We start from the raw sequence: 18,639 nt of genomic DNA on the forward strand, positions 1-18,639 counted from the left end.
GCTTTTGTTCCGAACGCATAAAATCCACACCGAACATACAAACCTAACGGGACCGGGATAAAAGGAAAAGCTCATTTCCAATTTTTACGAAGAGAACCGTAAAGAACAATCCGTGACCGAGTGACTGACAAAAACAATAACCTGGGAGAATGAACGATAGTTCGCTATAGTAAGGAGCAGGATGTATCTCCGTCGCGAAATTATCATGATAACAAACGCTGCTATTTCCTTCTCGCCGCAAAAACCACGGCAGAAAAACCTCGCTTCCTTGTCGAGCGAAACGAAGGTTGCGGGTCGCGCGAAAAACCTCGCGGCCAGGCAAATAAACGAAAATCCTGGAGAAAATCCGCAAGGATGCTTATAATCACCGTTCGACATGTATGAAAAGTTTTCATCCTGACGGACACGTCAGCGTTATTAGCGAGCTCGTGAATCAGCGGGTACCGTCATTTCTAAGGACTCGCGATTAGCTCTTTTTTCGACGGGAAAAACGCGTCTGTGTCCGTGGTAGATTCATCGAGACCGGGAATGAATTTTTTCTGTAAATATTTCTGCAAACATTTCAGTAAATTTATGGGTTTATTCAAACACTCGGGGAAATTGGAATCGAGCACGGAGAGTCCGAGAATAAATTAAAATTGCACACCTAGACATTTGTAAATTGAAATAAAAAATTCGAATATTTCTACAAGCTTACATTGTCACCGACAGGCTCACAGAATTTTTAATTATCTAAAGTTTAATTTTTTCGTTAGTCTTCGATTGGTAGTAGGAGTAATGGGAAAACCGAGTACGAGTAAACCTTTTACTTTAAAATTGCGCAATTCGGCATTCGTAAATTGGAATAAAAATTGATTCGAATATTCCTACGAGTTTACATTGTCACCGACAGACTCACAGAATTTTGATTTATCTAAAGTTTCATTTTTTCTTTTAATTGCACACTCGGCCATTCGTAAATTGGAACGAGGATTTATTCGATGAAAAGCAAGGTGTTTAATATATCGGACCGATGATTACCGATTTCGACAGGCTGAGAACACCATAGAGTTACACCATAGATTCAATTACATGTAACATCTGTGATCCAATTTTCACAAACATCGGATTCGTATAAACGCGCGCAGCTCCGGCCGATATTTTTGCAATACCCGGCGATTCAGTAGCAATTAGAGCATTATGTAACCGATAATTAGACCGGAATAGTTACGCGGGTATCGATGATTCAGCGGGAACGAACGCCTCGCCGATCCGGGAAACGAGCGTTCGAAATCTTTAGTATCGTTGGCGATGGATCCGACGATCGGGGCTCGGTGAAAAGTATGGCTGAAAGGCGGGCATTAAAAATCCATTAATGTCAAACGAGTTTATGCGGATTCAGAGCCAGCTCTTGGTCAGTTCTATCGGGCCGATCGAGCATCCGCAATAACGAAAGTGGAGCATCGGCGAGCGAGCCGCGCGCGGTTTCTTTCGAAATCGGATCGGAGAGGAGCCAGTGTGCGGGAATCGTAGAAAATCTGTTCCCGCGTGAAAGGACTCCCAGGAATGCGATTCGGCCCTGTAAAACAATTAATCCGTTAGGATACCGAGTCCGGAAAGGGTGCAAGGAACGCGAGAACGCGTGGGAGGAGCCCGGGGAAAGGGAAAGAGAGCATCGATTCTGTTGCAACCGGTGTCAGGTATACAGGGTGTCCCATTTCAAGCGGACCGCTCGAGTATCTCCGAAATTATCAACGATACCGAAAAATCTATCAAACAAAATTTACATGGTTTCGAGGGAGACATAATTCTATGTTAATGGTTTTATTCTGGGCGGAGGAGTAGAGGGCATATAAAGATCACCACTTTTTAACAGACTAGTCGATGTAGTTCGTTATTCCCTACATAAGATGATTAACCTTCTCATATCGAAAAACCATAAGTTTAGCAGATATTTCAAGTTATATGTCTTACTTGAAACCACGCAACTAGACTGAGGATCTTTACGCAAAAGAAAAATTTTCTGAGCTCATTGTGAGACACTGAAATTAGACAAGAGTGAATTTTGTCTTTAAGCCATTTCACTGAGTTGAAATGGCTGACTTTAAACAAGTTCACTTTCAATCACAAGAAATCTGTTACTCCATTTCTACATCACTTTCAAAATCTTTTCACTGTATACACACCCTGTTCGGACTAAGAACACTTGAGTTGTGAACGCTTGATTCGTTTGATCGAATTAATTTTGTCAGAGGTGTGTTCTAATTTTCTTTAATTCCAGTCGCATCTGGTATATCTGGCATATTCTAGTGTATTCTAGTATATTCTGGTATATTCTGGCATATTCTCGTGTATTCTACTGTATTCTAGTATATTCTACTATATTCTCGTGTATTCTAGTATATTGTAGTATATTTTGGTATATTGTAGTATACTCTGGTATATTCTAGTGTATTGAAGTATATTTTGATATATTCTAGTTTATTCTGTTATTTTCTAGTATATTCTGGTATATTATGGGATATTCTAGTGTCTTCTAGTATATTCTAGTATACTCTGGTATATTCTAGTGTATTCTAATGTATTCTGGTATATCCTAGTGTATTCTATTATATTCTGGTATATTCTGTTATATTCTAGTATATTCTGGTAGAAGGTTCGCATTCGATGTGTGGACAGTTGCAACGGTACGTTTGATTCAACCGATGAGACGCGTGTGTGTTTTTCCAAGGCTGCAGTGGCAAATAAATTGCATCGGCTGCAATTTTTCGGGAAAATTTCGCGAAATCCTCGGATCCGGGCCACTGTGTGTCTCGGCTCTGTCGTGGTCGAGCGTTGCGTAAGCTCCCGTGGCTGTGAACGGCAGAACAGGGACGAAAGTTATCCGCACGCCTACATAGCCCGGGGCTGTCATGAGCCGAGTAGGATAGCTGCTCGCAGGGACCGTAGTTGGATCGGTGTTGCCCCAACCAGCTGGCTCTATCTAGACTCTATCCTCTATCCTCTGTCCCGGTCTCGAGGGCTTGGCGCATAGCCACTGAACTACCGGCGCGGCGTGCTTAAGAACCTCTCTCTCTCTCTCTCTCTCTCTCTCTCTCTCTCTCTCTCTCTCTCTCTCTCTCTCTCTCTCTCCCTTCCTCCGCGTGTACGCTTCCGCGAGAAATTCGTGATTTGTATTTAATATGACGCGATACAGTCTCCGGCCGGTTGCAGTTGCACCGGATCATGGTTGGATAGCTGTACGGATTAATTCCGCGAACCTTGTAGAGATTGTACGGGGAGCGCATGGAGATTGCGGGCATTGTGCACGATTAAACGGGATCCGTGTATGTTATAGATCAATTAAATGGAGATTAATGGTTTACACGACTATCCTGGCTCCGATGGAGCCCCGACGTTGATGCCCGATCGGCCCCGATGGAGTTTTTAGCGTCGCTCCATGACCCCCCAACATCCTCCTATGGCTGAACTTTACAATTGCTCCCCCAAGCTTCTGATGTCTATTGTACGTCACTCTATTCGTTTCGATGCGCCGAATACGACCACGACTCTCGTTTCCGGCGGAAATTACGAGTTCCCGAGATATTTGCGAAAAATTTTCTTCCTGGGTCTTCGTCCCATTTTTCTTTTCAAATTGGTGGGGATAACAGATTAATGTTTCTCGATTGGAAACATTAATAGTAGGTTTTTATATCGAAAAAATTAATTATCGTTGCCTGTGTCTTCAGGACTCGAAGCGTCGGCGAAGATGTTATGTCTCGAGGCAACAGGGTCACGTTCGTAGGCTAAACGTTTGGCGTCCATCCGTAATTGGTTGATGGCGGCTTTTTTGTACGGACAGAAACGTTTATGGGCCACTTTGCGGAAACTGGGTTTCAGTAGAAACTTGTTTCTTTGCTTATGGACTCCATTATCGCCATAATAATGCGGCAGCTGATTTGTTTTATAGATTCGCGATCTCCCGGGCCACTTCGAAATCACGGGATAGACACAACTAAAAATCTGTATGCAATTAGACACGACTGTGCGTACGAGAATTCTCTGACCTATCAATTTCTTTAGCAACATTATGATTTTATGGTATTGCTTGATTTGATCGGGCCCTCGTTTCATCGGAGCATTGCTCATTCGAGGATCGTAGTGTCAATAATTTAAAATTGAGAAACACTAAACGCTTGCACTGTTATTCCACGCTCACAATTCGATTAAAACAGTAAATATTTTACTAATGAAGTAGTAATAGAAATAATTGGGCTCCAATTGTTCCGGTATCGTTTGTCACTCGAAATTTCACATTAATCAAGCCTTCGAGATCAATAACAGATTTAATGCGCGTCGCATAAAAAATTACTTAACGCTGAACAGGGAACCGCTTCATAATTCGATAATATCGATGGACCGTAAAAGCGTTGCGAATAAAGTGCCCAATTTTATTGCGGAGTTTAACGGTGCTCGTTGGCCCGGCGTATACATACATACATAACTGCGAATATCGCGCGCCGATATTAATAAATTAACGCGCGAGCCGGAATTAATCGCGACGATTACGGGCCCGGCAAAGAAGAAGTATCCGGCAAGAACGCGTCCGTCCTTATGTGAAATCGGGGACTCGTTTTTATCAACGATACCGATTTTTCCCGGTTCCCGCGCGATTTTTCAATCACGACGCGCGAAATTCTGCGCCGTCGCGCGAATTTATCTCCTCGCGCTCGCAACCGATTTATATACGTACGTGGCGCGGCGCGGCGCGAAAGAAAAAGAAAATGCGAGATCTTCAATCGGCAACCCGACGGCAGTCACGGACGTTAAATATGGCGGCGTTTTAACGTCTACGTCGAGATCATGGTTGCACCGGACGCTTATCGGCTCGCCGGCGTGCCGACCGGACCGTTCGATTTATGAGCGCCGATATACGCGGAAAAAGTAAATCGATGTTTTCTGCTTTCGATAAAAATGCAATCGAGTACGACGCGAAAGCGAGAATTTTATTAATCGAAGGTTTAAGCTGATCATTCACGATGGGACGTAGATGAAAACGATCTTCGACTTGAATTTGGACTGTTCACTTTGGATTCCGGTATGAAGTTATTGTCCAAACTGATTATAGTGAACAAGGTATTCACTGGGTAAATCACCCACAGTGAAACAGTGACAAATATAAATCTGTCCGAACAGATAAACGACGTCAGTTTTCATCGTTCACTTTCAATACTCCGTTTTGATGTAGACAGTGAACTGAAATCAATCATTGAAGAAGTAGGTACAAATAGTCCAGTTTTTACGTATCACATTCATTGTGGATGATTCATCCGCGATGCACCGAATCGCTTATGTCTAGCTCATACAGCGATCCACCTAATCGCGTATGTCTAGACCTATGGCTGATCGTTACATTGAAAAGCGTTTGTTCTTCGTCAAGCTCACAGAAAACTTCGTTCGTTTCTATGTTCCAGTAACTGATAAGGACCCTCCAGACTTGATGATAGACAATATTGTATAACGTCGCCATTTCATAATTTTAAATAATAAAAATGAGGTCATAGTGAAGTCGAGATATTACTAAAAATATCCTCTGAAAACATATTTTTCATTTGATTCAACAACCCCCGAAAAATATTCTTATTCTACCCATTTAAATGAAATATGACGAGAAGGCCTTTATCACCAAACATTTTTTTTAATTATATTTAAATGGGTTAAATGCTTCCAGAGGAACATTTTCGAGGAGTCATTTTCATTTCCAAGGGCATGCAAAAAGAGATCGATTGGTCGAACCCGCTGCGTCAGGCCCGCCCCTTGGAATCGCTCGAAATCAATTCGAGCCTGCGAGACACGTTAAATTAATTTCCGTTCTTTCTCAGCCGCGTTTTTTTTTTTGTTGCCCCTGCACGACGACATAGAGCTAATTGCGAGGCGTTTAGCGTTCGAATCGGGAGCTCTGAAAGAGAAGTCCGGGGGCCCGATCCCGATCCCGCGAGCGCGAGCGCGAGCGCGAGCGTCTGACCCAGATTTTTCTTTTTGCCCGCTCGGCTAGATTGCCGATAATGATTAAATCGCCTCGCTAGTTTCGTGGAACGGTCAGCGGCCACAAAGACAGTCTATCCTTAGCAACCAGGTCTCCCGGCACCCATACACACAACCGCCTTAACGATTCTTGGTTGCACAGAGGGCCCGTGTACAGGGCAAATTACTTGCGCGAGCATGGTTGCTAGCGTACGCGCGCGACCCACTCCGAAAGATCACGCAGCCTTCGTAATCCGTGCTCCACGCCGACCATACAACGATCCTAATCTCCTATCAAACGAAAAACCCCATCGAAGAGAGCATTTCGGCCGCTCCTACGCTCGCATCACGTTCTGTGATACTTTCTTTCCTTTTCTTTCTATTTATTATACTCCTCGAACCCCTACATGGATATACTTAGCTCCGCAAGTATCTATGCACTTCTTCGCTCTGGATGTAAATATATACAACTGATTTGCTTTAATAGCCTAGTAAAATAAGCTTAAAATTATAAAAGGTTGGCTCAACCCATCAGTTGTAATTAGGGGTGTGCGAGAACCCGAAATATCGCGATCACGAAATTTTTTCGGGTTCGGGACGAGTACCCAAAAATTTCGAGATTCCCGATAGAGTAGGGATTCCCGAAAAAGTCGGGATTCTCGTATTTATCTATTTCCTAAAGGGAAATCGAAATTTTCAGGAAACCCGATTCTTCCGGGAATTTCGAAATTTTCGGGAATCCGACCCTACCCGACCCGACCTCTTCCCGACTCGCTCCGACCATCGGATTCCCGATATTTCGGGTTCTCTCTTAATTTTCGGTGGTTAAGCTCGCCCGTTAAGGGACACGATGACTTGTAAAAATATTCGAACGATCATGTTCGTGGTGTTTCAGACAATATAGTGTTTATAGCTGGAGGCAAGGTTCGAGATCATGCCAGTGGAATAAGAAATGATTTCGACGACGTATATTTTTGCTTGGTGAAAGTGTACGTACGCCGTCGGTGTACTTTTAACTACAGAAATATTCGAGCGCTTTAAGTTAAGCGACTTGCAAATAATAAAAATGAAAATGGCAGAAGGTACCTCCGAGTACATTCTTGTACAAAACACAAATTAACGCAAGTTAACGTTCTATGTTAATGTTTGAAATAAAATTCGCGGAAACTGCAACATCACGTTTTCGAAACCTCGAATGATTATTATGGACGACGAAAGAAATTTATTTAATAATACTCTGTGAAATTGGGATTACAATTTCAATAACTATGGAATGTAAAAACTAGAATGAGCCAATTCCTAGTTTCAACGTTAACAACTGCTAGTCTATAGTATTATACCAATGGAAGCTTCAATTAATCATGTTTTGCTTCGTCCACGCAGAATTATATCGCTTTACAAAGTCATATTGATTAGTATTACATTATGACTATCGTCGTTATAATAATATAGTATCGAATCGTGAAAGAAATGATTAATACAGACGCATCAGAAAAAGAAAGTTTGCATACACTCGTAAATTAGTATTAAATTGATTCTTCGTATCATGTTTTAGCACGTGCTAATTAACTTCAATCTTGATGTTTGTACTGAAAGTGCTTCTTCGCTTGTAACAATTTCTAATCCTAATCCTAAACCTACAATCAATTATAGAATGCACTAGGCGTTTATCTATTATTCATATTTACGTCCTCGTTCACTTCTCAACCAACTGTACGCATTCGAGTAAAATATTGTTTAATAGTAACAGAAAATGTTAACAGCAACACATCTATTATCCTATCTATTAATTCACAGGAAAGTGCGTTGTTCAGCTAACACAAATGCTAAATTGAATAATAAATGGTAGATGTCTTCAGTCACGTCGAAAATCAATTTGCATTTCAGACCGGTCGATGGAGGTTGAAAATGTTTATTTTGCCCAAAAATTCGCAGTCTAGGGCAAGGGACCCAAATACAGTGGCATAATCATGCTTTAAAGACAAGTATAATTAACACTAGAACTACCGAGCAATAAATGCGACTCACGTATATCGCTTTGTAACAGTGACAAGACTGTTCATACAACTTTTATTGTAATATGTGCTTCAATGAAGTTGTTCATTAGAAAATCTCCGACGTAAACAGTTTTACAATTTCAGTAATTGTAAAAGAAAAAATTAGGAACCAGTCATTTTGACTGGTCCGGTAGTTCTAGTGTTAATATAGTAATCGGGCCCGTTACCCTAGGGAAAGTTTCCTCGCCCGGGAAAACAATCGTTTTTGACGCTTAGGCGAATCGCTTGCAAGTCCGAACGACAAACGAGGGTCGCGTAATAACATCTGAAGTATGGCCGGAAAAAAAGGAGAAGCTACTCGGAGCCGGTCGAGCGTTGCACAAAATCTATTCGAGGCTCATAAACCACGTTTACCGTTGCGATGCAAGATTAATCGACGCGCGCGAACGTTTTCACTGTGGTCCCACGCAGAAACGGGGAATATGCAGGCCGGTTTTACGGCGGCTTTTTAATAATCAATTACAATAATTAACGTACGTACGAGCGAGTCCGGTAGGAGCCGGCGGCGGCGTGCTCCATGCTTTTTGCTAACGAATTTTTCACCGTGGTGGCCGTGGCGCGGCGCGGCGCGGCGCGGCGCGGATTCCGCGTAAACAATTAGCATTTTAAATGGGCATCGCACGCAAAATAATTCCTTACCGCCGTCCGCGATGCCTCGCGGTGGCCAATAAATATTTATTAACATTTTGTGGCTGTCCGATCGGTCGGCCGACCGTACGAAACAGAACGAAGGAGAACCAGATAAAGATAGCGTGTATCGTGCGTGTATGAAAACGCGTTTCTACGGTCTACATACGCGGCCGGGCGGCGTGTGCTAGTGCCGGAAACTGTTGCTCCAAGCTGCACCGCTGCAGCGGTTGCATTCGTCCGCGGCGAAATTGCACGACCGCCGCGCCGTTCTTGAAATGCTCGCCGGCGGACTTTACGTCGCTCGGATAATTGCGGCTCTTTCGAAATCGATATTTAAGGGCACCGGAGGGACCGCGCGACGTGATGTACTGCGCAGGCTGCAATCCGATGCAACGCGGTGCAACGCGCAGCGCCGCACTGGTCGCTTTTCCACGATAAAAAGATTACGAGAAGCGCTACTCTGAAAATGTAGCAATTATAGGGGATTTAGATCCAAAGTCCCACTTTCTCCAGCCTCTGAAGCGGGCTGCCATAATTTCCTCGGCCATTTCTACTACACCCCGCAGAATCGCCATAGCCGGTGATTTGCATCGTCCGGGCTGCAAGAACGCAAGGTTGTCGAAACTTTTCTATGTGTTTCTTTAATTGAGCCGCGTGGGATTAATCAAACATAGCCCGGAGGGCAAAAGCATCAGCCCACGCTTTCTTTTCTCATTACGCGAACGATGCTCCCCTATTATAAGGCGCTGCCGCGCGCAATTGATTACTCGTACACTTTATTAGGCTCGTCATGCCGGCCTATTTAATGATTACGCTTCGCGGAGACGTATATTGAAATTTAACGTTAAGATGGATGCACGGCCACTCGAAACGCACGCGACTATTATATTCCGCGGTTAATGCACGGAATAAAGATGCTTTTTTTCTTCGGGGGATTATAACGATTCCCTTTCAAATCAACGGTGCCCTGTAAAAACATCATTGCTCCGGAATTATGCGGATAATTTTCTTTCGAAACTCGTTGCGAACGGTTTCGGTTTTATCGCGAGTATTAACCAGAGAAGAGGTTAGAAATGTTACGTACGCGGGAAGGAATTATTGAACGCAATTAGGAATTAATTTCCGACGATTGATTAACAGAGGTTAACGCTCTTTAGCGATTTGACCGAGTCACTCTCGATCGGCAAAAACAGAACGGGATTCTGTGGGCACAAACGAGTCATCGCCGATATTTCTTATCGGCTCTAAAGGTTCAGACAAATACCTTGAATCACCGTGAATCGCAATTCCTTCAGTTCATCTTAAGCCGTTGTCGGGTGTTGACGGAACTTCCATTTAGGACGTGGAGCTTCCACCTGAAACAATAATCAATTCGTCGTTTAATTAACAAAGTTTTTGATTCAGTTGTAATTAGACTTCCTACCTTTTTTTTATATATATAATCACGGCAACGAGCTGCTCGAGCTCGACGGCAACACCTGGGTGAACGAACCGAAATGTCAAACCAAATGTGAAAAAATGGGTTAAACTTCACCTTGGCAACCCAGATATTTTTAACTTTGTATTACATAATCCTGTACAGCTTGACGAGAACATGCCAAAAATCGAAGTTTCAAGGCGAGGAATTGACTGGTTCAAAAGTTATGCGTGTTCAAAGTTGACCGACTTTGTGCGTTTTCGACAGGTAGGGGCGCCGCCGTCCCGTATATGATTCTCTATATTTTAATTACTATTCGATGACATCTTGTCCCAGAACAAAGTGTAATCCCTCAACTTTACACACGCATAACTTTTGAACCAGTGAATTCCTCGCCATGAAACATCGACTTTTGGCATTTTCTCGTCAATATGCAAAGGATAATATCGGAAAAAGTTAAGCATTTCACGTGCTATTTATTCCACTGCACAAGAACCATTGACATGGATTATGCCCCCTCACCCATGAAACCTTGTAACTTTTTTTTTAAACATATTTCAAAAATTGAACCCTATTTTACTTCTCGCGATTCGAGGAAGGGCCACTGCAATTTCGTGAGCCGAGCGGGCACGTTCGCAAAAATCAATTTATCGCCGGCAGGTTTGCTGCACACGTGCACTCGCCGTGCATCCGTATCTGCATCGTATATATATCAAGATAACGTTATTAAAGGGCAATGGAACGTGTATCGCGCCACTTAACGATGACCAAAGAGGCCCGGTCTCCGTTGTGTTCGGAGCCGGTTGTATTATGAATGCGGTGGCGTCGAACGAAAGCGGTTGCGCAATTAACGGGGGTGCCATATGAATTATGCCAGCGTTTCGCGCAGGCCGGAACCCGGTCAACCGATAAATTGATTGCGTCCAGTCGATAATCAAATTTGACAGTTATAACGGCAGGTTGATCGGCCCTCCTTGTTTCAAACAACGCCGTGCAACGATGCCCGTTTCGGTTCTCTCTATTTTCCTGTTTACATTACCAATATTTTCGCAAACAAACAATCAAAATCCACAGTAGATCGATCAGCGATCAACCAGAAAAATAGCAAATTGGTAATCAGCCTGAACCCGTCCATCGGAAAAGAAGAAAAAGAACGAACGCGGATAGGAAATTCCGAGAGTATACAGTAAGGAGCAAAACTGATTACACACTATTTGAAACAGCATAACTTTTTTCAAATTAGTCCAGATAACTTTAGTTTATTAGACGAGATGTAAAAAATTTTTCACAAAAATTTGAATTGTTCGGAATCGTGAAAGAAATAGTAAAAGTTGGTTTTTCCAGCTTTCTTATCTGAGCCTGTATTGAAAATTCAAGAATGTGTTTAATTCGCTCGAATAAATTATATCCATGCTGAAAATTTCACCGATATTGGTTACTTCGTTTACGAGTTATAAACGATTAAAAATGGAAAAATTGCCATTGTTCACGATTTTCGACTTAAAATCGCGCTTTTAATCGTTATGCTGTTTCAAATAGTGTGTAATCAGTTTTGCTCGTTACCGTAATATAAATTTAATTAACCCAGAGTGGCGATTGCGCAACAGTCGACGGAGAACAATCGAGCAGCCGAAAACGAGATCCGTCATGCGAAACTCGGCGATCGGCGATCAATCGCAAAAACAATCGGAAAACCGACCAATGTGCTGGCCAACTGCGTCATTATGCAATTAGCCGATCGAGGCGTAATTGGCCGGCGTGTGGACGAAAAACGTAAAAAACGGAGGGGGGAGGGGGGTGAGAGTATGGTCGTTCGGTTTACCGTCGTCCTTGCGCGGTCCGAACTGGGTCGAGCGCGCGTGTAATTCACAGTTAGGAATACTTCCCGCGGAAAGAAAAACGCTCGGCGCCGCGTCTGCGGCCGGAGCGGATTCTCGGCTCCGAAATAGGAGCCGGAGCTGACCGCCTAGCCGAGCATAAGCGGAGCCGAGCGAGTGAGAAAGTCGCGGCGCGCGTGTTATTCCGGCTTGCTTGCGAGACTTCTTCAATTTACGATTTCAGCGTACCGCGCTCCCGAGATTCTTCGAACCGATACTTTCCCTTGCGCGCGTTGAAATCTCTGGACGCGGCGCGGATCGCGCGAACCACCGCTCCGATCGCCGATATACACTTTAAAATCTTGCGAGACTCTTGGCGCAGAAATAATTACGGTTTTTCGTCTTCAATTTCAAACCTGTATAGTATTTTGTTTTATATGCCTACTCCGGAGATAAACTTTTAGTTCTTTCGCAACCTCCCGAGATGTTCGACGATCTCCTTCGGTAATAGCTTTTGGCTCATCGTTAATGATTCATTAAACCTCCAATTAAAATAACTCCTGAACTAATCATTTTTCGACATACATAGGTTGAAACCTTTTTATAAAGAATAGAAAGCTGCAGCGGCTGGCGCGTAAGAAAGTACACGGTTCCATTTTAAAAATTAATGTTGACCTTGATAAGTCCTTGGCGCGTCCACCTACAAAAAGGACCAATAATGCCAAACGTGCTTTAAGAGTAGACTGTGGATTTTACGCATTTATGGTAATGTTGAGTGGCTAAAATTTAAGAGAGTAGGAATATTAGAAGAATTTAAGAAGGTTAGTATATTATCTCCAATCCATTAAGATTAATAAAGAAGGAGAGAACTTTCTATTTGGCTTCTATTTGCAATCTACTTATTAGATTGCCGATTTGAATTTTCATTGCTGTAGAAAAATGAGGAAACTCAAAAATTAGCCGTCAATTATTAACCTTAACAGTTTCGTTTAAAACGATCCAAACTCGGATCTCTTCACGGCGCCACAGGAACTCAACAAACATTTGTACACACAAAAATGATCGTACATTCTCAAAACATAGCTGAACGAATGAGCAAAGCTTAAGATTAATAGGCCCGCTCTAGATCGTTTTATTTAAATAATCAAGGATCAGACGAGGCGACGGCGCGACGCGCACGGCGAGATATCGAAAATAATAAATTATCAGGACAAACAAATGAGAAAGCGGATCGATTATGCCGGGGGTCAGGGCTCGCAGCTAATAAATCAAACGGAGCTTTTTTCCCCGATCCGGCACGGATTCTGGGATTCACCCCGCGCGTTACTCTCTACGGTCGAGGGCAATCCATTACTCTCTCGGCTCTCTATTATTATAATACTTTAACGGATAGGTACACACACGGTCGCGTAATTACAAGTTGCTCGCGGTGGAACACGGTGGATCACGGTGGGTAAAGAGGCGCACAGCCCGGTTTGCGCTTCGAGACTCGAATATTCGCGCTGCTGGGGCAGTTGGCTGTTTTCGGTGCGCGGCTGTTCGAGCCTCGTTGAAGAATTACGGCCGCGGCCGGTAACGACGAGTTTCGCCGCCGCGGTATTTATTAGAAGTATAATTTGAGCGCCGCGGCCATTATAGAAATGAAGGATGGCGAGGAGAGACTCTGTATAATGACCCGGCGCGCGCGTTAACTATTCTTTGCTCACCGGGGACGGACGCGAAACGAGCGCGAGCATCCGGTCGCGACTCGTCTCGTCTTGTCTCGTCTCGTCTCGTCTCGTCTCGTCTCGTCTCCTGGCTGCAGCGCAGCGGCTTCAGCAGCCGCGAAACCGGCGAATAAATCTCGGAAACAGAAATGTCAAAGTGCTACTAAAAGGCCGTGCTGCTGTCGGCTTTACGGCCGCTGTTACAACAAAGCGATCCTTTGCGTCATCGAGAAATTATTCCGCGACGATTGTCGTACTGTAATGGCCGTTGTAATCGCGACGCGTATCTGCATGCTTATCTAGGCGTGTTACTTTGTCGCGGGATAAGGATTTGCTGGACCCTTTGGGCCCTCAGATCGAAATTCTGAATTTTATTCTCTTTCAATTTTCTCAGGGAAAAGGAAGTCTAATTTTTAACGAGAATTTTTTCATTCTAAAAGTTTTTTATCTTCCAAATAGAATGGTATATATTTTTATAACATTATGAGTATTTAGCACCAGCGGTGATCATTCCTTTCGCAAAAATCGAACGTATTCTTTTATCTTATTGCATTCTTTATCTATATTGCGGATCTTTGTCCAAAATGAACGTTTCATTCGTCGATTGCAGGTCACAGGAACCGTATAAAAATGCTCTTCCTTCTCTGATAATTTTAGTAAATTGGAAATGACATGTAGACATTCCTAAATTCTTTTGATACGCCTGTTTGTTAAAATTTCATCCATTTTTTCACTAATGCTTCAAATCAGCTGTCTACTTATGCCTTCAGCACCTGTTCTTAATTTAAGAAATGGAAAATTCAACAAACGGTCAGCAAAGAGCATCTTTGAACTAAAAACTCACACTTTCTAAACAGTTTCGCAATAGAATAATAAATATCAGCAATTTTTAAATAATATTGGATTAAAATGTAGGTTCATGTTAGAGTCTTTCTAGGAATTTTTCAGGAATTGCGGTTGCCTCCCCGCGTTGGTAAAAATTGGAAAAGGAGCAAAAATTTTTCGAATTTCGTTAGGAGCTTTTAGGAGCATATTCTCGAGGAGTTATCGAGGTCTGCATCGGTAAATCTGGCCCCTAAACGCCTGTCCAATGGAGCGGAATCGAGCCGCCTCGGCCATTACCCTACTATCGCTCCGCCGCGTTATAGTCCTCGATAAGTTCAGCCGACTAATCGCTCGATCTCGGTGTACCTGTGTGTACATAATCGATTAAGATAGTGATTAATTCAGTTATCGCGTCGGAGACAGCACCGGGTTACTATAGCGCGTATGCGAACGCGGGTAGGGGAGAGGGGAGAGGGTGCGGAGGACTTGGTGCACCGCATGGGATGTTAAAAATCAGCGAATTAATTAGCGACCGTCCTGTACGCGGATCTTATCTCGCCTCTGTTTCTCGTGAACGGGACAGAAATTAAAACGATTTTTAGAGTGTGAAAATTATTGGGTTGCCACGAACACGCCTGTCTGGGAGTTCGTTCGCCGCGAATACCGGCTAACCGGGGCGTAATTCATATTTAATAGACAATATATATTTTTGCGACGGGTGCCTATCGCGAAAATCTCCGCGGACTTTTTCTGCCCGTCGAACGAGTTACGGACTTGAATTCATTCGTCTGAATTCATGCGACTCCGAATTCATGCGCCGCGGTATCCAACGAGCGCATTCGAGATGATGGTTGCTACATCTACTATATTGTCACGCGTGTCTGTGTACTCCAGGAAACATATCGATCGACGCCATTGTAATCGATCGAGAGTGCGCGGTTTGTTACCGTGGCGAAAACGAAAGTTTTCCAAACGACCACAACGCAACCGGGCCATTTTGTAATTCGTAAAAGACGAAAACGTCAAGAATAAAATACTGAACTAAATGAAACGTAATAGAGCTAGAATATTCATTGTTTTTCAAGCTAAATCAAATTCGGAAGCTTCTCGAAATCTATGGGACTCTGTCTTCGTAAATACACAAATAATGATTTCATTGGTTCAATTTTGCTCCTCACTGTATACAGTCAAACCTGTTTTTGTGCGATCCTTTTCTATGCAATTTTCTTTTTTGTGCGATTTGTTTTGTGTTGGCATTATAACATCCAACAGATTATATGAAGACGGACAAGAAGAACCGAATTCTATGACAGCGGATGAAGTATATGCAGGGAAAGCATTTTCTTAAAATAGATAACAATTCCGGGAGGAGTTCGAAATCCCAAAAAGTTCATGGTAACAAAAGATAAATCAACTCTAATATCTTCAAGTGACGAAAGCGATTTTGAACCAGTTCGTCACAAGAAAGATGCGCGTTTCGGACTACTAGTATCGAATTATGTGCATTTTGAAAATTTCTCCATGTTTAACCAGCTAACTGTGGAGTTTAATTTGAAAAATCCCTCACGGCGCGGAATTGAAATCAAGTAATGAGCAATGTACACGTCGAACGCAGGCCAAACGCCGCTATTATAAATTCTACGAAAAAAGTCAAGCAAAATGAGAAAGAATTATATCTTTATTCGATAAGAAATTAACAGTTCATTAACCGCACCGCAATAGAGTTTTGGATTGGCGTGTATACACGTCGAACGCGCTTAACTGGTTAAAATGAGAAATTAAATTTTGGGAAAAAATTGATCTCGACAGGTCTGCGCATAGAAGGATTAGGAAGAATCGATGTCACGGTGCACGCAGATGCACGGCGCGGCGCGGCGCGTTGCGTGCGCTCTGCCGCATCGAGCTGCATCGCGCTGCACCGGATTTCGCTCGGGGACTGCTCGAAACACTGGGTCAGTATATCCAGTCTCCGTTTCATCTTCCATTCCTATAATAGTCGAGACTGGTCCAGTCCGGTCCGGTCCGGCACTTGGCCATTGCAGCGCCGTAGGCTCCTGCGGCGTGCATAGACCGTTGTACGGTTACACCTCGGCGTGTAGCTAAGCCGTGGAAAGTTTTTACGATGAACGATCACGTCGCATTAACAGCTCCTTCTGTTGGATACCCTGGCGATCGTAACGCCTGCCTGGCGTCGTTAGTATTTCTGTTATAGTGCGCGTCCTTTGGAAACATTCGGGGCACGCGGACACTCAAAACCAGCACCCATCCAGTTAACTGAAACCTCTTCCTCTGTTCAATATTATCTTAATAACTGGATTAACTGTAGATTTTTATGCAAAATAAAAATTGTCTGTGCTCACCGCAAGCCGCAAGAGCTGGGCATTTGTTTCTTTTCTCAATAATTTTAATTGGTTAGAAAGGGTATCACAGTATTTTTCAATTCTTCGAATATTTTCACCCTTTCGCGACTTATCCATTCGCATGAGAATTTTTATAATAATTCTGTCCGTATAATTCTAAATGAGCTTATACGCAAAGAGTGCTAGGTAATTTCTAGACTGCGGATTTTACCCTTTTACGATGCAAATGAGTAGCTTGGAACAGAAGGAAAGAAATTGTGAAGCAGCTCCCGGTCCTTGCGACAGATGGTTGTTTCTAGCAACGGTGTTTTCCAGGCGAGGGAAAACGGGGTTTCGTCGTCGACATTTCGGAATCGACGCAGGTTTTAATAGATCGCCGGCGAGAAAGTCGATTTTTTGGCAGAATGTCACCAAATCCGAGCCGCGTAGAAAATTTCACTTTGACGGTTGCAAGCTTGTCCTAGGCAGTGCTGTGCCAGCTCCAACAGATCGGCTCCTGCAATCCGTGACTCTCTTGGTGCAGAGCCAAGGCGACCTGCCTATATATAGGGTGACGCGATTCGAGTACGAACGACTGACCGAGAATCTTGTCACTTGCAAAACTTGGCCTGGCGAAGTAACGCGCACGCGAGTAAAGGAACGCGCGGTGGGAGAAGGAAAAAGGAAAACGAAAAGACGGGAAAAAGAAACGGTGAAAAAACGAGCGCTCGTGACAGCCACCGGGTGACGATAATTAGGGCAAACCCGTCTAACGAGGAATATGAAGCGGTCTCGGCTTAATGGCCCCGTGCTGCAACCATCGACCATCGAGGATTCGAATTTATTGCGGCCACGGTTTCTGCTCGGGGACGTTTACGATAGCTCCGATCGGCGATATTCGCATGATTGTCGAATCGCGCCGCTGTTACAGTAATACAAAATTTCTGTAAGAGCAGTTCTCAATGAAAAATGCTAATCCTCCGGTGCACGGACTGGGCCCGCGAGAATTGTACCGTTTTAATTTTCTTTAAGTTATCTCGGAGTTCCTCGATAAATTCTTGTTTCGCTGGGTGCAGTTTTATTGCAAGTTACGTAAGTTTTTCAGGTTAGCAACTGTTCTCATGGAAATGTCGTCCCCCGTGTAAAACGCGCAGACTCGAGGATGGGAACTCGAAGCAGACGTTTCCACGGATTCGCGAACTATAGCGATCGCCGGCCGAGCTGGTCGAAGTATCGGATTAACTTCTTCCCTTCACTGAAGTTTCACGATCTTCCGAGGAGGCTTAATCGAATGGAACAACGTTTCTGCGATGTTACGGTCGTTCGACCGAAATAGGTTTTCTCTTTTTTAAATGTGGCTTCGGAATATCGTAGAAAGTTTTCGATGCCAACAACTGCGGCAGCGACGCGGACATTAGGATGCGCAGACTTTTCTTACACTGATACTGGAATCCGAAGAGCTACAGCAAATATAAATTATGTATGAATTAACCTTTTTGCGATCCGTATGAAATTATAGGCGCACGAGCGTCACCTAAAACGGATTACAGAGGATTAGAAACGCCTCGTTAGCATGAACTCGAAAGCACAAATTTCCTGCCGTTGAAATAATTATGAGCAGTGCCGTACCCGGTTGTCGAGTAGCCCAAAGTCCCGGATTGGGCCGGTCGTTGCCATTTCCCCGGTGACAGGTCTGGCCATATACGGCCGCTATCGATAACGGGGATCGTATTCCCGCGGACTCGAAATTCAATTGAAAATACATAACTTGACGATAATGAGGCGTGCGACTCCGTTTATAGACTCTGGCTGCGTTATCCGCTCGCGTGGGCTCGCGTTGCAAAATCACGGAACCGACGATAGCGC

At 43.7% G+C, this 18,639-nt stretch overlaps 2 protein-coding genes across 2 annotated transcripts in view; one reads left to right on the forward strand and one right to left on the reverse strand.

The window, feature by feature from the left end:
- LOC143365895 (synaptic vesicle 2-related protein) overlaps positions 1–18,639 on the forward strand; it is a 358,886-nt gene that overhangs the window by 107,665 nt on the left and 232,582 nt on the right. The window lies entirely within an intron of this gene.
- LOC143365894 (uncharacterized) overlaps positions 1–18,639 on the reverse strand; it is a 122,586-nt gene that overhangs the window by 69,800 nt on the left and 34,147 nt on the right. The window contains exon 2 of the mRNA XM_076806478.1: positions 9,934–10,024. The gene's annotated coding sequence lies outside the window, so the exon portion shown is untranslated. The remainder of the gene's footprint in view (positions 1–9,933; positions 10,025–18,639) is intronic.

Source organism: Halictus rubicundus, chromosome 2 (genome assembly GCF_050948215.1).
Source record: "Halictus rubicundus isolate RS-2024b chromosome 2, iyHalRubi1_principal, whole genome shotgun sequence".
Lineage (NCBI taxonomy): Eukaryota > Metazoa > Arthropoda > Insecta > Hymenoptera > Halictidae > Halictus > Halictus rubicundus.